The sequence below is a fragment of the Ambystoma mexicanum genome, chromosome 5p (genome assembly GCF_040938575.1).
Source record: "Ambystoma mexicanum isolate Mex_15411 chromosome 5p, UKY_AmexF1_1, whole genome shotgun sequence".
Lineage (NCBI taxonomy): Eukaryota > Metazoa > Chordata > Amphibia > Caudata > Ambystomatidae > Ambystoma > Ambystoma mexicanum.
In genome coordinates, this window is record NC_090930.1 from 230,305,028 (window position 1) to 230,327,087 (window position 22,060).

Sequence of the window (22,060 nt, forward strand, 5' to 3'; positions counted from 1 at the left end):
TTACATGTCCTATGCTGCCAAGTGTGTTACAGCACAGTTTGTCCCCTAAAGTTTTAAAAATAGGTTCAGCTTTCACTGTTGTTAATTGAAGAAGATCATGTTTTCCTCCAAAGAGTTCTTCCTAGTTCGTTTTAAAGACCACTTGCAATCTGAGGTGACTCAAACCCAACATTAGGTTGGAGACCATGCTCACCTCATCTATTAGGAGCATTTTTATAATTCTGCGTAGTTTCATAGCAACTTCTACTGATAGTTTGTAGTATTCTAAATTGTTTTGGTGTTCTACTGGAAGGAGTAGCAATCGGAATAAAGTAACACCACCTATGTTGTAGGCAGCTAGACATGTAGGGGCCGTTACAACAGCTGAACGCTTGTTGTTTGTTCGTTTTTGGAAGAACTTGCTGATTATTTATATTAAGAATGTTTAGCCTGAACCAGCTTCACCACTTGCATACAAGAGTACAGGTTTATAATTTTCACAGTTACAACTTTTATTTTCATGCTGTATACTATGTACAATGTCTTTACTTACTTCCAGGAAAATGCTATGTTGTTCATCATTGAGTTGTGATTTCATTAGAGCATAGTTTTCTTCAGATTCCTCATACTGGCAAATGGTGTTTTCTACTTCAGTCATGGCTAATTCTGCTTCATTTACTATGAGTGGCTCTCCAAGTGGTTCTTGGCTTCCTGTAAGAAAAGGTCCACTGCCCTCAGGAGTGTCTTAATTTAGTTGTGCTTGGAATTCTTCCTTTTGTTGACGTTCATTGTCCAACATTTTTAGTACTGCTTTAAATTCGTACATGTTATACTGCTTTCACTTGCATTGAAAGCATCTTTATAAGAGTATGGGTGTTCAATAAATCTTCTTCTTTCTCCATGGTTTAAAAAGTTGGAGTAGGGCCATCTAGTACATTTCTCAATGTTGTGGAGTTTTAAATGATAGCTTCATGTGATTAATCAGGCTGGGTTTGGTAAGTTAACCAGATTGCCTTCACAACTTTTGACTATGTATTTACCATTATTCCATTTTGTTTAATATTATTCTTGTACGAAAAATAATGGGTTATGTGGTACAGACACATGATTTCCAAAGCAGTACTCCTGTTTTGGCAGTATGTGTCCAATAAATTGATTTTCAAAATATCCAGGCTGTTGGGGTCATTTTTGTGTGTTATTTCTATCCCTTGGTACAATTTGAACACTATTTTTCTGGATGTAGCAGAACCAAGGCTTAGCCAGACACGTTTTCAGATTAGCCATATGAGGCTGTGCCTGTTTTTTTCTATTAATTTATTGTGCATTGGCCATCATTTTTGACTTTTTACACATATTCTATAAAAAGAAGATACACAGCATTAAAATTCATACATTTACATAAAATTCCACAACATGGAAAGAGCAAAAAGAAAATCAGGAATGGAAAAGAGAAATACAATTACACCTATTGGCCAAGTTCTTTTCTTAGTGACCATCTAATTTTAGATCTCATAGCAATCTTACAGTTACTGCAGTTAGGAAAATGTCATGTCCGGATGAAGCTCTGCACCAAAATACCTCTGTATCTAACCAGTAAATATCATGGACAAATCTTCTTAACCTGGCGACTCTCAAGTCCCTTGTGTTTGTACATTTAGAAATCAGATGTTTCAGTGTTTGTGTTTCATTGATCTCGCAATTCAAACATCTATCATCAAGTGAAACTATACCTCTGGCTGATTGAATTTCCCTAGTCGGGATTAAATTAAGCCCGAACCTTAAAAATAGGTGCCTTGAGCTTGGATCTGGGTATTTTCTTAGATATGTGGGCAAAATCGTTCTTTTTTCCCCAAAATAGAGAAAGTTTGTGACAATTTTGTCATCTTCATCTAATCTCCTGTGTTCGCCCAATCCCACATTTTCAGCCGCTGTTTCGCTTTCATCGGATTTTGGACCAACATGTCCAATGTACAATCTGCATTATCGAACAGTTCCACACATTTTAGCTTCAATTTTCCCCAAAAACCTGTTTGTATTGCATACGAGTAGAGCAGACAGATCCTCGTACAGGGAACCCTTAACAGGAACCAGAAGGGACCTGTACAAGGAGATCCATTTCCACTCAAGCCAGAATCTTGAGGACGAGAGACCCAACTCATATCTTAAAGCAACAATGGGTACACAATTTGGAAGGGACAATGATTTTTAACAGAGTTTTGATTCCATCGCATCCCGGTTAACCTCCATTACAAGGGGATTTGTGTCCATACTGAAAAGAATTATTGGAACCACCTTTCCTAGATAGAATTTTACCCTGGGTAATATAGAGAATGTACAATATTTCATTTTTATCCTCTTCATCTGGGCCCCCAATTTAACAGTTTTTAAATGGAAGTTTCTAATAGGTGGATTTTTGTTGGATATGATTTAATAATCGATCCTAAATCAGTGAGCTCGGACACAATTTCTATACTACGATGGTCAATTTCGCATGAACAGTTCCTCACTATTTTTTTGGGATCTTTGAAAATATGAATCCTCAATTTATCTGGATTAATCTTCAGATCGTTTTTTGGGCATAGTTTTCCAAAGCGCTCAGCAGTCTCTGCAAGCCCACCTGGGAATGATCCAGAATCCCCACATCACCGGCGTAAGCCAACCAGTTGATTTTAGTTAGGCTGAGGCGCGGTGAATCTAGACCAGTTTCCTTCAAGTCTATTCCCAGGTCGGCCATGAAGAGTATGTACAGAAGCGGTGCCATCAGGCAACCCGGACATACCCCTCTGCTCACCTCTATTGGCTCTGTTAAAAAGCCTGCTTTAGAGAGTCTAACTCTCTTCTTGGTATTTTGGTGTTAATCCATCAGGATTGAGAGTAGATTTGAAGGCAAACTCCATGTTTATAGTTTTTTCCATAGAAGACCCCTATTGACCATATCAAACGCTTGTGTGAGATCAATCCAGGCCCCAAAAAGGGGGCGACCATTTTTCTTTACCTGATCCCCCATCAAGCAGCTCAAGACCAGACCATTAAGGGACGTAGATAGTCCCTTTCTAAAACCTGTTTGTTGTTTCGGGATTTTATTGATTAAATTTGCCCAGTCTTCCAACTCTCTTAAAATCAAGCCCACAAAGAGTTTACTGTCAGCATCCAGTAATGAGATTGGTCTGTAGTTCACTGCTAGGAGTCTATCTCCTTTCTTGAAGATTGGTATAGTAATTAGTTTTTCCAAGATTCTGGGAGGCATTTAAATTTGATTATTTGATCAAACAATAACTTAGGTATATAGGCCTATATTGTTGGATTTGTTTTTAGGGTCCAATTACTCAAGCCATTTGGGCCCGCCGCTCTGGAGCTAGATGACCATTTGATTAGTGACTCAATGTCCGCCTCAGTATACGTGAGGGACCATTGAGAGGTATCCCAGTCTTTCAGAGCCGATAGACCCACTGGACCATAAACCTGTGAGAAATGATCCACCCAAATCTGTTCTTGGATAAGGACATCTTGATTGTCCATTTGCGGTTCTTGTTTGCCTCACAAAATTGCCCAGAAATGTATCGAATTTCTCTGCCTAGAGAGTTTAACATACGTTCCCCATCCTGTTGATACAAAGATGACTTAATCAATCTCTTCCAATTTCTTTGATGGTTATTAATGAGGGCAAGCCCTGTCTTATATGAATCACTATCCAAATTAGCTCTTCTTAAATCTGTTTTCTGCAATCTAAACTTCCTCTTCTGTTCCATGACCTGTTGGTTGTAAGAGACCCTATACGACAATTTACATTTTGGTTATTCTGTTTTTGAGGATCCAAATCCAGCAATAGCAGATGAAAATTAGATGGATAACAAGATTCATGTATTTCATCTTCAGGGACGTTAGCCACCCAATTTTGCAATTTCATAGTCAAGCTTTCCCCTCCCCTATGAAATTTTTTAATGCGGTAACCCGCCATATTCACAGAGAGTTTACATGTATACGAGAAAACAGATGAGGCCAGATTGACATTAATTACTAATTTAAGCATTGCATGGTCATTCACATTCCCTTCTTCTACAGTCAACATCCTACAGTTTTTCACAATTTCCCCAGAGTCAAAGAAATAGTCAATCGTGGATGATGACACTCCCCTATGCCGTGTTGGATTACTCGGGATATCTCCCCTGATATTTCCATTCAGCATCCACAAATCCCAACCTTTCATGACATTTTTCCATTTTAGACCATTTTGTTTTATCTGGTGTAATATCCCTGTTACTTGATTTTTGGACATCACACATTGGGTATATAAATCTCCTGCTATTAACACTTCGTCCGTAGGATAGAGGGAAAGTAAATCCACCAACAAATCTGACAATTTTGATAGAAATCCCAAGAGTCCCCCGAGAATTCCAATACAGATTGATCAAGATCCAACTATGACCAATGTTAGGTGCTTTAAACTCCAATCACACTATCAGGATACCTTGAGTCTCATTCAATAGTAGTCTGGAATCATACATGGGACTATTTTTACACACAGTCAACAGTCCCCCTGAGGGTTTACCTCCTTCTGACCCCACTGCCAGTTGCTGGAACATGGTGAATTCATTTATTCCAATCAGGGATGTTAACCACGTTGTGCCGGTTAAATGGTCTGCAGCTTCATAGGAACCACATTCTCTGTGGGAGAGTATTTTTATACCAAAGCTGAAACATTTTTCTGACAGTGTTTTGTCAGATGATATGTCATCCCAGAGGTCTTTCAGCTCTGTTTTTCCAGCTTTGGTTAATATAGGATGTGACATATCATGCAACAGCAGTGGAATTGTTTTCAATGTATTGCACATTTATGTTTGCATTGTAATCATTGATGTACTTTGATGCTTCACTTCTTTTAATGTAATATGTGTTCTTAGGCAATTTACCTTTCCCGCTGTGTCTAACAGAAGACTTGAACCTGTTTACTTGTCCTTTTGCTGAAACAGCTTCCAGGATCAGTTTTCTGTGGTAGGTTTAAAGGGTTAGCGTGATTTCTCTCCTGTTTTCATGAGGTTCTTAAGGACTTTGTGGTGGAACATTTTTTGTAAAACTATTTTTTGGAATGCTTACCTGTGTCTACATCAACATTGGTAGATACAGTGTTAGCACTAGTGATAGTTGTAATCTTCTTAATACATTTTATTTTAGTTTTATATTTTGAAAGACACTTTCTTTCCTGCTAGCTGCTTCAGTTTTCCTCAGTGAATGTATTAGGGGTTTTGTTTGAACCTTTTGTACAAATTCTGCTGGAGGCGGATGGCTATTTTGTATGCATTTAATTTTATCTGCTCTATTTATGCATTGCTTTCTTGAGAGTTGCTTTTTGGTAGGCATTCTCTTGTGTCTGTTGGAGAAAAAAGGAAAGTGTGGGTTAAGAGTTTTGTAATGTATTTGTGTGCACTTTGCATGAGTGTCTGAATATGATGTTAGGCAACATAAAGGGGTGTAAGAATGGGCTGTTACCTCAGGTTGGGAAGGCAGTACTGGTATCTGGGCCAATGATGTGGTCATACGTGTGCCCTTTGAGGAGAACTTTTGCAAGTGTGTGAGTTGCTGTTGCACTATTTGCAATGTTTCCAATGTGGTTTTCTTTTTTTGATTTACAAAAACATCAGAGTGAGTGGTGATAAATTAGAAATATGAAGTTAGCAATCGTTATGCAAGTGAGCATTAAAATCAAACTTTGTAAGCACAAAGCATGGAAAGTAAAAGTGGCAGGCACCCTGTTCATATGCATTTCTAAAGGAGTTGCAAATGTACTCTACAAAATATAGCATACCTGTAGTTTGTGTTGATGGATGCAGATGTGTATGTATCTAAAAGCAGAAATCGTGGAGGATTTTACAGTACGTCTTGCTGGAGGTGCTTTGCAATTATAGGAGAGTTGTACTCAGAGTGTTGACAGCACATCTAAAGTGCTGAACTGTGATGATAGAGTGAGATGTTGAGTTCTTGGATGTTATTGGTGGATGGTTGTGTGACTGCTTAACAGTAGCCAATGATGGAGTGCTGCCAAGAGTAAAGTGGAAAGGGAAGCAGGGCCACCCTGTGTTATGGGGTCCGCAGACACTGTGGTAGTCCGCGGACAGGGCATGCCACATTTGGGGCTTCTCAGCATACCTGTCATGGAAATGGGACTGTTTGGAATAGCCAATCAAGTGTTGAGGGTGTGCTTCATAGGAAGAGAAGATAATACTTTTTTCCATTGCTGTGTGCAGTGAAGATGGCAGAGATGCAGAAAGTCAGGGTGCTGTTAGTTGGAGATTCATTTGTAAATAATCTGGAGAAGTATGCAGAGGGAAGAGGCATTTCTGCCAATCTTGGTTTTGAAGAAGTGGAGGCTTTGTGGTGCTGTGTGCCTGGCTGCAATTTGCAAGGAGTGCTTGCTCTTTGTAGAGTTATGGCCACTTTCAGCACTCCTGATGTTGTAGTGGTGCATTGTGGAGAACTGCATTTGGATTACATTAGTGCTCCAAGTTTGCTCAGCGCACTCAATGACTTGATGAAGGCATTGATGCTGCTTTTTTCCAACTGCAAAGTTTTTTTTTTATCATACATACCACCTGGAGCAGTATGTAACAACCCCAATGTCCTCTGTCCCCAGCAAGATACCGAAAGGTATCTTGTAAATAGTGGCATGTCTGCATTTCTGTGTAGTGCTGGGATGTTCTCTTTTGACAATGAGAACATTAATTCTCTTAATGTGAACTTTTTCACTGCAGACGGCATTTCTTTGTCCACCATTGGAAATGCCATTTTGTTCTACAATCTAAGGGATGCTTTGAAGAGGTTCATGCAAGATTGTAAGGAGGAGAAGAAGAGAAAAAAAATACAAAATAAAAGGTGTGCACCAATAAAAAAAGGTTCTTTTAAGAGCTATCATTAAAGAGGAAATCTTCTACCCTGGTTAACATCATTTCTTTCCCCATCCCTGTGAAGTGTACGATATGTCCGAGGACACTGCGGTAGTCTGTGGATTGCACGTGCCACATCCAGGGCCACATCTAGGGCTTTTGAGGATGGCAGTCATGGAAATGGGAGTGTGGAGGATAGTGGATTGGTCATTATGTTTTCTGGATGTGGTGTGCAAGGAGAGAGACTGTGGCAGAAGGTCTGTTTGCTGAGAGGAGTGCAGACGGCTATGGCTGTGTCTTTCAGGAGGCAAAGTGTGTGGATTTTGGGGGACTCGTGGAAACATTGGTTGCAAGTGTATGCAGAGCACTGTGGAGTGTCAGCACATCTTGGATTTGATCATGATGATGTGCAGTGGTATGGAGTGTGTGGCCTGAAGTGGGTGGATTTGCTTCTCCTTTGTGCCATTTTGTTGACATGCCATCATCCAGCCATTATTATTGTTCATTGTGCAGGGAACAGTTTAGGCCATGTTACCAGAATCTCACTGCAGTTTGCGATGAAGGAGTCTCTTGGGAAAGTCCTGGACATGTTTCCAAACACCTGACTCATTTTTTGTACAAATAATTTTAAGTCGCTAAAATTGTTACTCAAATGGTCAATTTTGGCACCCAGCCTCATCACTTCATTTCCCACACTGTAAGTTTAGTCTGTATTTGCCTATCCACTGGCAGAGTAGATGGTTCTTCTGGGTCATCCCCTTCATTTGCTGTATGTACTGTCGAAAAAAACAGTGTAGCATAGTGCATTATTTTCCTACTTTTCAACTAGCACTGTGTACCATTAGATTTGCTATTGATCACTCAATTCATTGTGAGAGACATTTTCCTCAAGCCAATCCAGGGTGCTTGCCATTTCACTGTAAAAAAAGAATCCTTTTTATTAGTCATCTACACAGAACACATTACATACTTACAAGAAGGACAATTGTGTACTTACTACTTTTTTGTATGGTTGTCTTCTTAGTATGTTGCAGTTTCTTGTGACAGTTCACTGTTAGTCTCTATGGAAAGCAGCACTGAAGTAATGCTGTTGGATGCACATGTAATTTTTCTGCTTGGTGCTCCATTATGTTGGGCAGCCTATGTAAATGTATTGCTGCTTATATTAGCACAGAGTTTGAACATTTACTTCACTTTCCCTTGTACTATACATATCTGTTGTCATTTCAACATGTTCTCTTTGTCAGCTGCATGCTACAACAATGTAAGGTAACCCCTGTGCTTTTGGGCAGACTGGATGCTGCCCGAGGTCCGTGGACAGGCACACAGTCCGCAACCTCTGCGGCCATCACGTTGGGCCAGTATGTTGTTTGGTACATGTACACAAATTAAGGGTATCCTGGTAAAAACCTGTGAAATTAAAGAAAAAAGTTGTTAAAGGGACGTTATGGTATAAGTTGCGATAATAAAAACCTGAAAAAGTGTGTTAAAAGGATATTATGGTTACAAGTAAAGTGAAAAAGAAAACAGACATTCGCCAGTTATGGTAAGCTAAGCATCCATAACTCGTGCCACCGCCGTGCACTGCCAAGAATTACACCCATGACATCAATGATGACATCGCACATGTTATTGATGACATCACTTATGACCTCACATTTTCATTTACTTTCCATGAAAAGTCCCTACACAGGGTTGTGATTATAATGTTGGCAAAAAAGTTTGAGGGGTGATTGGGAGATGTATCATGAACTATGTACTTCATTAAGCAACATGCTGCTATAAACAACATTTCATTGCAGTGTTATTTCTAATTCAGGTACCTACTTATACATGAACATAGGCATAGGCTGCAGCATACACCATAGAGGTGCAATATTTATATTATTGCACTGTTGGATAGTAAAACGATGACTGCTTCTGTATGAGACTTTTCTTTACTGTGAAACGTGTCATTGCTAGCTAACAATGCATCACTTACTACATATTTGTACTACCACACACAAAACATAATGAGACCATAATGGCTACAATTATGGGGCATATACAGGAAAAGTAAACTAATAAAAAAAGAGGTGGTGTCATTAGAACCAGTGTATAACCTAAATTATTATCTTGACGCACAGAAATGATTGCTGTGTTTCAGGCCTGCTTCTTCCCCTGTGTATATGCATCACATGATGAGACTGAACCATAAGGAAAGTACTGTAAGAACATATGAGAAGGGTACCTTTTGAATTTAAAGTTTATGACTGTCAGTGAAAAAACCCACCTGGCATAGATATGTCAGTGAACAAAAAAGAAGGGCCTAGATATGTAATGCAATCAGGGATTCATCAAAGACATTTGTGATGTCATCTTTTATGTCATGGGTGTTATTCTTAGCAATGTACGGCAGTGGTGTGAGTTATGGTTGCTTAGCTTGTCATACCTGGTGAATTTCTGGGGTTTTTCGACTTTACTTGTAATCAATATATCCTTTTAACACAATTTTTCCACTGGTTTTTATTAGAGAAAAGTAACCATAACATTCCTTTAACAACGTATTTTTTAATGAATTTGATAGGTTTGTATTAGCACAACTTAAGCATAACATCCCTTTAACTAAGTTTTTTGACTATATATATATACATATATATATATATATATATATATATATATATATATATATATATATATATATATATATATATATATATATATTACATGGACGCGGTAGCGTCCATGTAGTTATGGTTAAGTGGGTGTTTCCATAGGAAGAACATTTTTTGGGTGGCTTATAACTTCGCTCCCTCTGGACGAATCCTCACCAAACTTTGCAAAAAAAGTATATGGCCCACTCTGAATTTTTTTGCAAAGTATGGAGAGTTTTGGTCCGGGGGGGGGGGGAGAAATAGGGGGGGTCCCAAAACGTTTGTTTTTTTCCCATAGACATAATGGGAAAAAACTTTGCACACGCCTACAGCCCAAACCACTGGAAGGATTTACTCCAAATTTGTGGCAGGAGCTGGGGCTTGGTCCCAAAAGCGTGATTTTGCAAATTTGGTGTAAATCCGTCCAGTAGTTTTTTTAAAAAATGACCAAAATGTAAGGCAAAATAATTAGTGATATCTCTGTTCGCTTTGCGGACGGACTTCCCAGTTCGCTCCGCAGACAGTGCCCTGATTGGCCGAGTGGCTTGCGCGATGTCTGTGGACATCCGACGTGTTCGCTGATTGGACGGCGTGTGGCGTGAAGTGCGTCAGATTTTCTGTGGCGCCCACCATCTTGCATTCGCGGACGACCGTGGACAGCGTGGTGAAACTTGGATTAAAAATTGTATTTAGTGGGGTGTGTTGGTGTGTAAGAGTGTTTGGGGAGGGTAGGGGAGTATGAGATAGGTGCAATGTTGTATTTTTTTATGTGCTAGACGCTTTTGTTGTGTTCGATTTGTCTGCAGACAACACGGCTGTTCTGAAATGTTCGTAAATAAGCAGAATGGATTCGGTGTCAAGTTGAAAGTGTTCTAAGAAGACTCGTGGGGTCCTGGAATGTTCACAGGGGGCGTCCTGAAGACGTTGTCTGTATTGTTCGTTGTCAAGCTGAAAGTTTTCTAAGAACACTTGCGGTGTCCTGAAATGTTCATACAGAAAGAAAATGGGTGTGTTCTGAGTACGTTGTCCGTATTGTTCGCTGGCAAGTTGAATGTGTAGTAAGGACACTTGCGTGTCCTGAAATGTTCGAAAATAAACAAAATGGGGGTGTTCTGAGGACGTTCTCCGTATTGTGTGCCTGCTTAGCTGTATCCAATGAGGGAATGGCACAGAGAGTGAAGAGGAAATGGTAGAAGGGCTGTCCAAGAGTTATGCGATCTGCGGACAGGTCGTGCTACATCTGAGGTTTTCCAGCAAATCCAGCATTGAAAGAAGACTGTAGGGATCAGCCAATCAGATGTTGAGGTTGTGGATTTGTGATGAAAGAGACTGTGTGTAGTGAAGATGGCAGAAGTGGAGAAAGTCAGGGTGTTGGTGCTCGGAGATATGTTTGTGCATGGTTTACAACATTATGCTCAAAGCAGGCATTTTGCAAAGAATTTCGATGTTAAAGGAGTGGAGGTGGTGTGGAGCACTGTGCCTGATTGCAATGTACAGGGAATTGTACAAGTTTGTGAAGATATGGGCAGGATCAACAGTCCCCATGTGGTAGTTTTGCACTATGGTGCTTTCCATTTGGGCTATGTCAGTGCCCCTACTTTGTTGGCAGATTTGGAACACTTGGTTCAAGCAGTAATGAACATCCTTCCAAATGCCAAAGTAATTTTTCTGGATTAATACCTAGGGCAATATGGGACAATAGTTCAGTTTTTTGTCCTCAGCAAAACAATGCTAGGTGTGTAATCAACCGAGGCATGTGTGCCTTCATGCTTAGAGCTGGTATGTTCTTCTGTAATAATGACAATATTGATTGCAGTAATGCTGTTTATTTTAAAGAAGATGTCATTTCCTTGCTTTGGAGAAGGTTATGTGAAGATTTTAGGAGTAAAGTAAGAAAAAAAAATACAAAATAACAGGTGTCTGTCAAGCATCTGCAAAAAAAAAAAAAAAACATGTCTCTTTTCAGAGCCAACCTCAAAGGGGAAATGGGGCACACTATTTAAATGTACATTCACCACGCTCAGATTTTCGATATGTCCGCGGATATGGCGGTAGTCCGTGGACATCGAAAACACAAGCTAGGGGTTTAGTATGTTCTATGTTACATGTATATAAAGTGAGGAATATTATGGTTAAGTTGTACTACTAAAAACCTATGAAATTTAGTGAAAAAACTTTGTTAAAAGGGATGTTATGGTTATGTTGCGCTACTAAAAACCTATGAAATTCAGTGAAAAAACTTTGTTAAAAGGGATGTTATGGTTATGTTGCGCTACTAAAAACCTATGAAATTCAGTGAAAAAACTTTGTTAAAAGGTACGTTATGCTTAAGTTGCGCTACTAAAAATCTATCAAATTCAGTAAAAAAACATTGTTAAAGGGACGTTATGGTTCAAAGTAAAACCGAAAAACCCCTGAAATTCGGCAGTTATGGTAAAATAAGCAACCATAACCTGCACCACTGTGCACTGCTAACACTAACACCCAGGACATCAAAGATGACACCAGAAATGTACCCCCCAACCCCCGCTCATGCCCGCGTCTCCGTTGTGTTCCCCCCACCCCAGCTCATTACCGTGTCTCCCTACTGTACCCCGCACCCCTGCTTATGCCCGTGTCTCTCTCTTGTTTCGCCCCATTCCCGCTCATTACCGTGTCTCCCTCCTGTACCCCCCCACCCCTGCGCATGCCTGTGTCTCTCTCTTGTTTACCCCACCCTCAGCTCATGCCCCGTGTCTCCATTGTTACCCCCCACCCCCCACTCATGCCCCGGTCTCCCTCTTGTTGACCCCCACCCCCCGCTCATGACCCGTGTCTCCCCTGTTCCCCCACCCCCCGCTCATGCCCCGTGTCTCACTCCTGTTGCCCCCTAGCCCCCACTCATGCCCTGTGTCTCTCTCCTGTTATCCCCACCCCCTGCTCATGCCCCGTGTCTCACTATTACTGCCCCTCATGCCCCGTGTCTTTCTCCTGTTGCCCCCCACCCCCCGGTCATGCCCCGTGTCTCCATGCTGTTGCCCTCCACCCCCCGGTCATGCCCCATGTCTCCCTGCTGTTGCCCCCCACCCCCTGGTCATGCCCCGTGTATCCATGCTGTTGGCCTCCACCCCCCCGGTCATGCCCCGTGTCTCCCTGCTGTTGCCCCCCACCCCCTGCTCATACCCCGTGTCTCTCTCCTGTTACCCCCAATCCCTCTCATGCGCCGTTTCTCCCTCGTGTTCCCCCACCCCCCGCTCATGCCTCGTGTCTCACTGCTGTTACCCCCCACCCCCCGCTTGTGCCCCGTGTCTCACTCATGTTCCCCCCACCCCCCACTCATGCCCTGTGTCTCTCTCCTGTTACCCCCACCCCCCGCTCATGCCCCGTGTCTCCCTCTTGTTGCCCCCATCCCCAGCTCATGCCCCATGTCTCCCTCGTGTTCCCCCAACCCCCGCTCATGCCCCGTATCTCCCTCTTGTTTCCCCCAACCCCAATCATGCCTTTTGTCTCCCTGCTGTTGCCCCCCACCCCCCGCTCATGCCCCGTGTGTCTCTCCTGTTACCCCCCACCCACGCTCATGCCCCGTGTCTCTCTCCTGTTGCCCCCCACCCCCGGTCATGGCCCGTGTCTCACTGCTGTTGCCCACCACCCCCCGCTCATGCCCCGTGTCTCTCTCCTGTTGCATCCCACCCCCGTTCATGCCCCGTGTCTGCCTGCTGTAGCCCCCACCCCCCACTCATGCCCCGTGTCTCTCTCCTGTTGCCCCCCACCCCCTGGTCATGCTCCGTGTCTCTTTTCTTTTGCCCCCCACCCTTCGGTCATGCACTGTGTCTCCCTGCTGTTGCCCCCCACACCCCACTCATGCCCTGTGTCTCTATCCTGTTACCCCCCCACCCCCCGCTCAAGCTCTGTGTCTCCTTGCTGTTACCCACGACCTCTGCTCATGCCTCGTGTCTCCCTGCTGTTGCCCCCACGCCCCACTCATGCCCTGTGTCTCTCTCCTGTTACCCCACCCCGCTCTCATGCCCCGTGTCTCTCTCCTGTTGCCCCACACCCCCGGTCATGCCCGGTGTCTCCCTGCTGTTGCCCCCACCCCCGCTCATGCCCCATGTCTCTCTCATGTTCCCCCCTCCCCCCGCTCATGCCCTGTGTCTCGCTGCTGTTGCCCCCCACCTCCGCTCATGCCCCGTGTCTCACTGCTGTGTTGCCCCCCAGCCCCGCTCATGCCCTGGTTCTCTCTCCTGTTGCCCCCCACAGCCCGGCCATGCCCCATAACTCCCTGCTGTTGCCCCCACTCCCCGCTCATGCCCGTGTCTCCCTGCTATTGCCCCCCACCCCACGCTCATGCCCTGTGTCTCTCTCCTGTTGCCCACCACCCCCCGCTCATGCCCTGTGTCTCCCTGCTTTTGCCCCCACCCCCCGCTCATGCCCTGTGTCTCTCTCCTGTTACCCCCACCCCCCGCTCATGCCCCGTGTCTCCCTCGTGTTCCCCCCACCCCCGCTCAAGCCCGTGTCTCCCTGCTGTTGCCCCCCACCCTCCACTCATGCCCATGTTTCCCTGCTGTTGCCCCCCACCGCCCGCTCATGACCCGTGTCTCTCTCCTGTCACCCCCCACCCCCCTCTCATGCCCCATGTCTCTCTCCTGTTACCCCACCCCCTCTCATGCCCCGTGTCTCTCTCCTGTTGCCCCCCACCCCCCGCTCATGCCCCGTGTCTCCCTCTTGTTGACCCCCACCACCCACTCATGACCCATGTCTCCCCTGTTCCCCCACCCCCTGCTCATGCCGCGTGTCTCCCTCCTGTTGCCCCCCACCCCCGCTCAAGCCTGTGTCTCCCTGCTGTTGTCCCCCACCCTCCACTCATGCCCATGTTTCCCTGCTGTTGCCCCCCACCCCCCGCTCATGCCCCGTGTCTCTCTCCTGTCACCCCCCACCCCCCCTCTCATGCCCCATGTCTCTCTCCTGTTACCACCACCCCCCTCTCATGCCCCGTGTCTCTCTCCTGGTGCCCCCCACCCCCCGCTCATGCCCCGTGTCTCCCTCTTGATGACCACCACCCCCCACTCATGACCCGTGTCTCCCCTGTTCCCCCACCCCCCGCTCATGCCCCGTGTCTCCCTCCTGTTACCCCCACCCCCGGCTCATGCCCCGTGTCTCACTCTTGCTGCCCCTCATGCCCTGTGTCTCCCTCATGTTCCCCCCACCCACTGCTCATGCCCCATGTCTCCCTCGTGTTCCCCCCATCCCCCGCTCATGCCCCGTGTCTCCCTGCTGTTGCCCCCCACCCCCCACTCATGCCCTGTGTCTCTCTCCTGTTGCTCCCCACCGCCCGGTCATGCCCCGTGTCTCCATGCTGTTGCCCTCCACCCCCCGGTCATGCCCTGTGTCTCCTTGCTGTTGCCCCCCACCCCCTGCTCATGCCCCGTGTCTCTCTCCTGTTACCCCAATCACTCTCATGCGCCGTTTCTCCCTCGTGTTCCCGGACCCCCCGCTCATGCCCCGTGTCTCCCTGCTGTTGCCCCCCACTCCCGCTCATGCCCCGTGTCTCCCTCCTGTTGCTCCCACCACGCGCTCATGCCCCATGTCTCTCTCCTGTTACCCCCCACCCCCGGTTATGCCCCGTGTCTCCCTCGTGTTCCCCCCACCCCCGCTCATGCCCTGTGTCTCTCTCCTGTTGCCCACACCCCCGCTCATGCCCCGTGTCTCCCTCTTGTTGCCCCCCATCCCCTGCTCATGCCCCATGTCTCCCTCGTGTTCCCCCCAACCCCCGCTCATGCCCCGTATCTCCCTCTTGTTTCCCCCAACTCCAATCATGCCATTGTCTGCCTGCTGTTGCCCCCCACCCCCCGCTCATGCCCCGTGTGTCTCTCCTGTTACCCCCCACACCCGCTCATGCCCAGTGTTTCTCTCCTGTTGCCCCCCACCCCCAGTCATGGCCCGTGTCTCCCTGCTGTTGACCACCATCCCCCACTCATGCCCCATGTCTCTCTCCTGTTGCATCCCACCCCCTGCTCATGCCCCGTGTCTCCCTGCTGTAGCCCCCACCCCCCACTCATGCCCCGTGTCTCTCTCTTGTTGCCCCCCACCCCCTAGTCATGCCCCGTGTCTCTTTTCTGTTGCCCCCCACCATTCGGTCATGCACTGTGTCTCCCTGCTGTTGCCCCCACCCCCCGCTCAAGCCCCGTGTCTCCCTGCTGTTACCCCCCACCCTCTGCTCATGCCCCATGTCTCCCTGCTGTTGCCCCCACCCCCCACTCATGCCCTGTGTCTCTTTCCTGTTACCCCACCCCGTTCTCATGTCCCGTGTCTCTCTCCTGTTGCCCCACACCCCCGGTCATGCCCGGTGTCTCCCTGCTGTTGCCCCCCACACCCCGCTCATGCTTCGTGTCTCCCTCCTGTTGCCCCCCACCCTCTGCTCATGCCCCGTGTCTCTCTCCTGTTACCCCTCACCCCGATCATGCCTTGTTTCTCCTTGCTGTTGCCCCCCAGCCCCGTGTCTCCCTGCTGTTGCCCCCCACACCTGCTCATGCCCTATGTCTCTCTCCTGTTACCCCCCACCCCCCGTTCATGCCCCGTGTCTCCCTCATGTTCCCTCCTTCCCCCGCTCATGCCCCGTGTCTCCCTCTTGTTGCCCCCCATCCCCTGCTCATGCCCCATGTCTCCCTCGTGTTCCCCCCAACCCCCGCTCATGCCCCGTATCTCCCTCTTGTTTCCCCCAACTCCAATCATGCCATTGTCTGCCTGCTGTTGCCCCCCACCCCCCGCTCATGCCCCGTGTGTCTCTCCTGTTACCCCCCACACCCGCTCATGCCCAGTGTTTCTCTCCTGTTGCCCCCCACCCCCAGTCATGGCCCGTGTCTCCCTGCTGTTGACCACCATCCCCCACTCATGCCCCATTTCTCTCTCCTGTTGCATCCCACCCCCTGCTCATGCCCCGTGTCTCCCTGCTGTAGCCCCCACCCCCCACTCATGCCCCGTGTCTCTCTCCTGTTGCCCCCCACCCCCTAGTCATGCCCCGTGTCTCTTTTCTGTTGCCCCCCACCATTCGGTCATGCACTGTGTCTCCCTGCTGTTGCCCTCACCCCCCGCTCAAGCCCCGTGTCTCCCTGCTGTTACCCCCCACCCTCTGCTCATGCCCCATGTCTCCCTGCTGTTGCCCCCACCCCCCACTCATGCCCTGTGTCTCTTTCCTGTTACCCCACCCCGTTCTCATGTCCCGTGTCTCTCTCCTGTTGCCCCACACCCCCGGTCATGCCCGGTGTCTCCCTGCTGTTGCCCCCCACACCCCGCTCATGCTCCGTGTCTCCCTCCTGTTGCCCCCCACCCTCTGCTCATGCCCCGTGTCTCTCTCCTGTTACCCCTCACCCCGATCATGCCTTGTTTCTCCTTGCTGTTGCCCCCCAGCCCCGCGTCTCACTGCTGTTGCCCCCCACACCTGCTCATGCCCTATGTCTCTCTCCTGTTACCCCCCACCCCCCGCTCATGCCCCGTGTCTCCCTCATGTTCCCTCCTTCCCCCGCTCATGCCCTGTGTCTCGCTGCTGTTGCCCCCCACCCCCGCTCATGCCCCGTGTCTCCCTGCTGTGTTGCCCCCCACCCCCGCTCATGCCCTGGTTCTCTCTACTGTTGCCCCCCACCCCCCGGTCATGCCCCATATCTCCCTGCTGTTGCCCCCCACTCCCCGCTCATGCCCGTGTCTCCCTGCTGTTGCCCCCCACCCCACGCTCATGCCCTGTGTCTCTCTCCTGTTGCCCACCACCCCCCGCTCATGCCCTGTGTCTCCCTGCTGTTGCCCCCACCTCCCGCTCATGCCCTGTGTCTCTCTCCTGTTACCCCCCACCCCCCGCTCATGCCCGTGTCTCCCTCGTGTTCCCCCCACCCTCGCTCAAGCCCGTGTCTCCCTGTTGTTGCCCCCCACCCTCCACTCATGCCTGTGTTTCCCTGCTGTTGCCCCGCACCCCCCGCTCATGCCCCGTGTCTCTCTCCTGTTACCCCCCACCCCCCTCTCATGCCCCGTGTCTCTCCCCTGTTACCCCAACCCCCCTCTCATGCCCCGTGTCTCTCTCCTGTTGCCCCCCACCCCCCAGTCATGCCCCGTGTCTCCCTGCTGTTGCCCTCAACCCACCGCTCATGCCCCGTGTCTCTCTCCTGTTCTCCCCACCCCCCGCTCATGCCCTGTGTCTCCCTCGTGTTCCTCCCACCACCCGCTCATGCCCCGTATCTCCCTGCTGTTGCCCCCCACCCCCTGCTCATGCCCTGTGTCTCTCTCCTGTTACCCCCCACCCCGCGCTCATGCCCCGTGTCTCCCTGCTTTTCCCCCCACCCCTGCTCATGCCCCGTGTCTCCCTGCTGTTGCCCCCTACCCCCCGCTCATGCCCCTTGTCTCTCTCCTGTTACACCCCCACCCCCCTCTCATGTCCCGTGTCTCTCTCCTGATACCCCCACAGCCCTCTCATGCCCTGTGTCTCTCGTCTGTTAGCCCCCACCCCCGGGTCATGCCCCGTGTCTCCCTGCTGTTGCCCCAACCCCCCACTCATGCCCTGTGTCTCTCTCCTGTTCCCCCCACCCCCCGCTCATGCCCCGTGTCTCCCTCGTGTTCCCCCCACCCCCCGCTCATGCCCCGTGTCTCCCTGCTGTTGCCCCCCACACCCCCGCTCATGCCCCGTGTCTCCCTGCTGTTGCCCCCCACCCACCGCTCATGCCCCGTGTATCTCTCCTGTTACCCCCCACCCCAGCTCATGCCCCATGTCTCTCTCCTGTTGCCCCCAGCTCATGCCCTATGTCTCCCTGTTGTTGCCCCCACCCCCCACTCATGACCCGTGTCTCTCTCCTGTTACTGCCCACCCCCGCTCATGCTCCGTTTCTCTCGCCTGTTGCCCCCCGCCCCCCGCTCATGCCCTGTGTCTCTCTCCTGTTACCCCCCACCCCCTGCTCATGCCCCATGTCTCTCTCCTGTTGCCCCCACTGCCCGCTCCTGCCCTGTGACTCTCTCCTGTTACCCCACACCCCCTTCTCATTCCCTGTGTCTCCCTGCTGTTGCCCCCCACACCCCCACTCATACCCTGTGTCTCCTGTTACCCCCACACCCCTCTAATGCCCTGTGTCTCTCTCCTTTTACCCCCACCACCCTCTCATGCCCCGTGTCTCTCTCCTGTTACCCCCTCCCCCCCTCTCATGCCCTTTGTCTTTCTCCTGTTGCCCCCCACCCCCTGGTCATGCACCGTGTCTCCCCACTTTTGCCCCATACCCCCCACTCATGCCCTGTGTCTCTCTCCTGTTAAACCCCCCCGCTCATGCCCCGTGTCTCCCTGCTGTTGCCCTCACCCTCCGGTTATGCCCCGTGTCTCCCTGCTCTTGCCCCCCACCGCCCGCTCATGCCCCGTGTCTCCCTGCTGTTGTTCCCCACCAACGCTCATGCACAGTGTCTCACTCCTGTTACCCCACCCCCTCTCATGCCCCGTGTCTCCCTCGTGTTCCCCCCACCCCCAATCAAGCCCCGTGTCTCCCTGTTGTTGCCTCCCACCCCCTCTCATGCCCCATGTCTCTCTCCTGTTAACCCCTCTCATACCCCGTGTCTCTCTCCTTTTGCCCCCAACCCTGGTCATGCCCCATGTCTCCCTGCTGTTGCCCCCCGACCCCCGCTCATGCCCTGTGTCCCTCTCTTGTTACCCCCACCCCCCTCTCATGCCCCGTGTCTCTCTCCTGATACCCCCACACCCCTCTCATGCCCCTTGTTTTTCTCCTGTTGGCCCCCAACCCCGGGTCATGCCCCGTGTCTCCCTGCTGTTTCCCCCAACCCCCCGCTCATGCCACGTGTCTCTCTCCTGTTCCGCCCACCTCCCGCTCATGCCCCGTGTCTCCCTCGTGTTCCCCCACCCCACGCTCATGCCCCATGTCTCCCTGCTGTTGCCCCCCACCCCCCGCTCATGCCCCGTGTCTCCCTGCTGTTGCCCCCCACCCACCACTCATGCCCCGTGTATCTCTCCTGTTACACCCCCACCCCCGCTCATGCCCCATGTCTAACTCCTGTTGCCCCCAGCTCATGCCCTGTGTCTCCCTGTTGTTGCCCCCACCCCCCACTCATGACCCGTGTCGCTCTCCTGTTGCCCCCCGCCCCCCGCTCATGCCCTGTGTCTCTCTCCTGTTAGCCCCTACCCCCTGCTCATGCCCCATGTCTCTCTCCTGTTGCCCCCACTGCCCGCTCATGCCCTGTGACTCTCTCCTGTTACCCCACACCCCCTTCTCATTCCCTGTGTCTCCCTGCTGTTGCCCCCCACACCCCCGCTCATACCCTGTGTTTCCTGGTACCCCCACACCCCTCTCATGCCCCGTGTCTCTCTCATTTTACCCCCACCACCCTCTCATGCCCTGTGTCTCCCTCCTGTTACCCCCCACCCCCCTCTCATGCCCTGTGTCTCTCTCCTGTTGCCCCCCACCCCCTGGTCATGCCCCGTGTCTCCCCGCTTTTGCCCCATACCCCCCACTCATGCCCAATGTCTCTCTCCTGTTAAACCCCCCCGCTCATGCCCCGTGTCTCCCTGCTGTTTCCCCCACCCTCCGGTCATGCATCGTGTCTCCCTGCTCTTGCCCCACACCCCCCGCTCATGCCCCGTGTCTCCCTGCTGTTGTTCCCCACCCCCGCTCATGCCCCGTGTCTCTCTCCTTTTACCCCCACCACACTCTCATGCCTCATGTCTCCCTCCTGTTACCCCCCACCCCCCTCTTATGCCCCATGTCTCTCTCCTGTTGTCCCCCACCCCCTGGTCATGCCCCGTGTCTCCCCGCTTTTGCCCCATACCCCAAACTCATGCCCCGTGTCTCTCTCTTGTTGCCCCCACCCTCCGGTCATGCCCCGTGTCTCCCTGCCCTTGCCCCCTCCCCCCGCTCATGCCCCGTGTCTCCCTGCCCTTGCCCCCTCCCCCGCTCATGCCCCGTGTCTCCCTGCTGTTGTTCCCCACCCCCGCTCATGCACAGTGTCTCACTCCTGTTACCCCCACCCCCTCTCATGCCCTGTGTCTCCCTCGTGTTCCCCCAACCCCCAATCAAGCCCTGTGTCTCCCTGTTGTTGCCTCCCATCCCCTCTCATGCCCCATGTCTATCTCCTGTTAACCACACCCCCCTCTCATACCCCGTGTCTCTCTCCTGTTGCCCCCAACCCCTGGTCATGCCCCATGTCTCCCTGCTGTTGCCCCCCAACCCTCGCTCATGCCCCGTGTCTCTCCTGTTACCCCCTCCCTCGGTCATGCCCTGTGTCTCCATGCTGTTGCCCTCCACCCACCGCTCATGCCCATGTCTCTCTCCTGTTCCCCCTACCCCCGGTCATGTCCCGTGTCTCCCTTCAGTTGCCCCTCACCCCCACTCATGCCCTGTGTCTCCCTGCTGTTGCCCCTCACACCCCGCTCATGCCCCGTGTCTCTCTCCTGTTACCCCCACCCCCTGCTCATGCCCCGTGTCTCTCTCCTGTTGCCCTCACCCCCCGCTCATGCCCTGTGTCTCTCTCCTGTTACACCCACCCCCCGCTCATGCCCCGTGTCTCTCTCCTGTTACCCCCACCGCCCTCTCATGCCCCGTGTCTCCCTGCTGTTGCCCCCCACCCTCCGCTCATGCCCCATGTCTCCCTGCTGTTGCCCCTATCCCCGCTCATGCCCTGTGTCTCTCTCCTGTTACTCCCAAACCCTTTCACGCCCCGTGTCTCTCTCCTGTTACCCCCACCCCCCTCTCATGCCCTGTGTCTCTCTCTGTTACCCCCACCCCCCTCTCATGCCCCGTGTCTCTCTCCTGTTGCCCCCCACCCCCTGGTCATGCCCCGTGTCTCCCTGCTGTTGCCCCCTAGCCCCCGCTCATGCCCGTGTCTCTCCCCTGTTACCCCTACCCCCTGCTCATGCCCGGTGTCTCCCTGCTGTTGCCCCCCACCCCCTGGTCATGCCCCGTGTCTCTCTCCTGTTGCCCTCACCCCCCGCTCATGCCCTGTGTCTCTCTCCTGTTACACCCACCCCCCGCTCATGCCCTGTGTCTCTCTCCTGTTACCCCCACCCCCCTCTCATGCCCCGTGTCTCCCTGCTGTTGCCCCCCACCCTCCGCTCATGCCCCATGTCTCCCTGCTGTTGCCCCTATCCCCGCTCATGCCCTGTGTCTCTCTCCTGTTACCCCTAACCCCCTCTCATGCCCCGTGTCTCTCTCCTGTTACCCCCACCCCCCTCTAATGCCCTGTGTCTCTCTCTGTTACCCCCACCCCCCTCTCATGCCCCGTGTCTCTCTCCTGTTGCCCCCCACCCCCTGGTCATGCCCCGTGTCTCCCTGCTGTTGCCCCCTAGCCCCCGCGCATGCCCGTGTCTCTCCCCTGTTACCCCTACCCCCTGCTCATGCCCGGTGTCTCCCTGCTGTTGCCCCCCACCCCCTGGTCATGCCCCGTGTCTCCCTGCTGTTACACCCACCCCGGTCATGCCCCGTGTCTCCCTGCTGTTGCCCCTCACACCCCATTCATGCCTGTGTCTCTCTCCTGTTACCCCCCACCCCCTCTCATGCCCCGTGTCTCTCTCCTGTTGCCCCCCACCCCCGGTCATGCCCGTGTCTCTCTTCTTTTACCCCGACC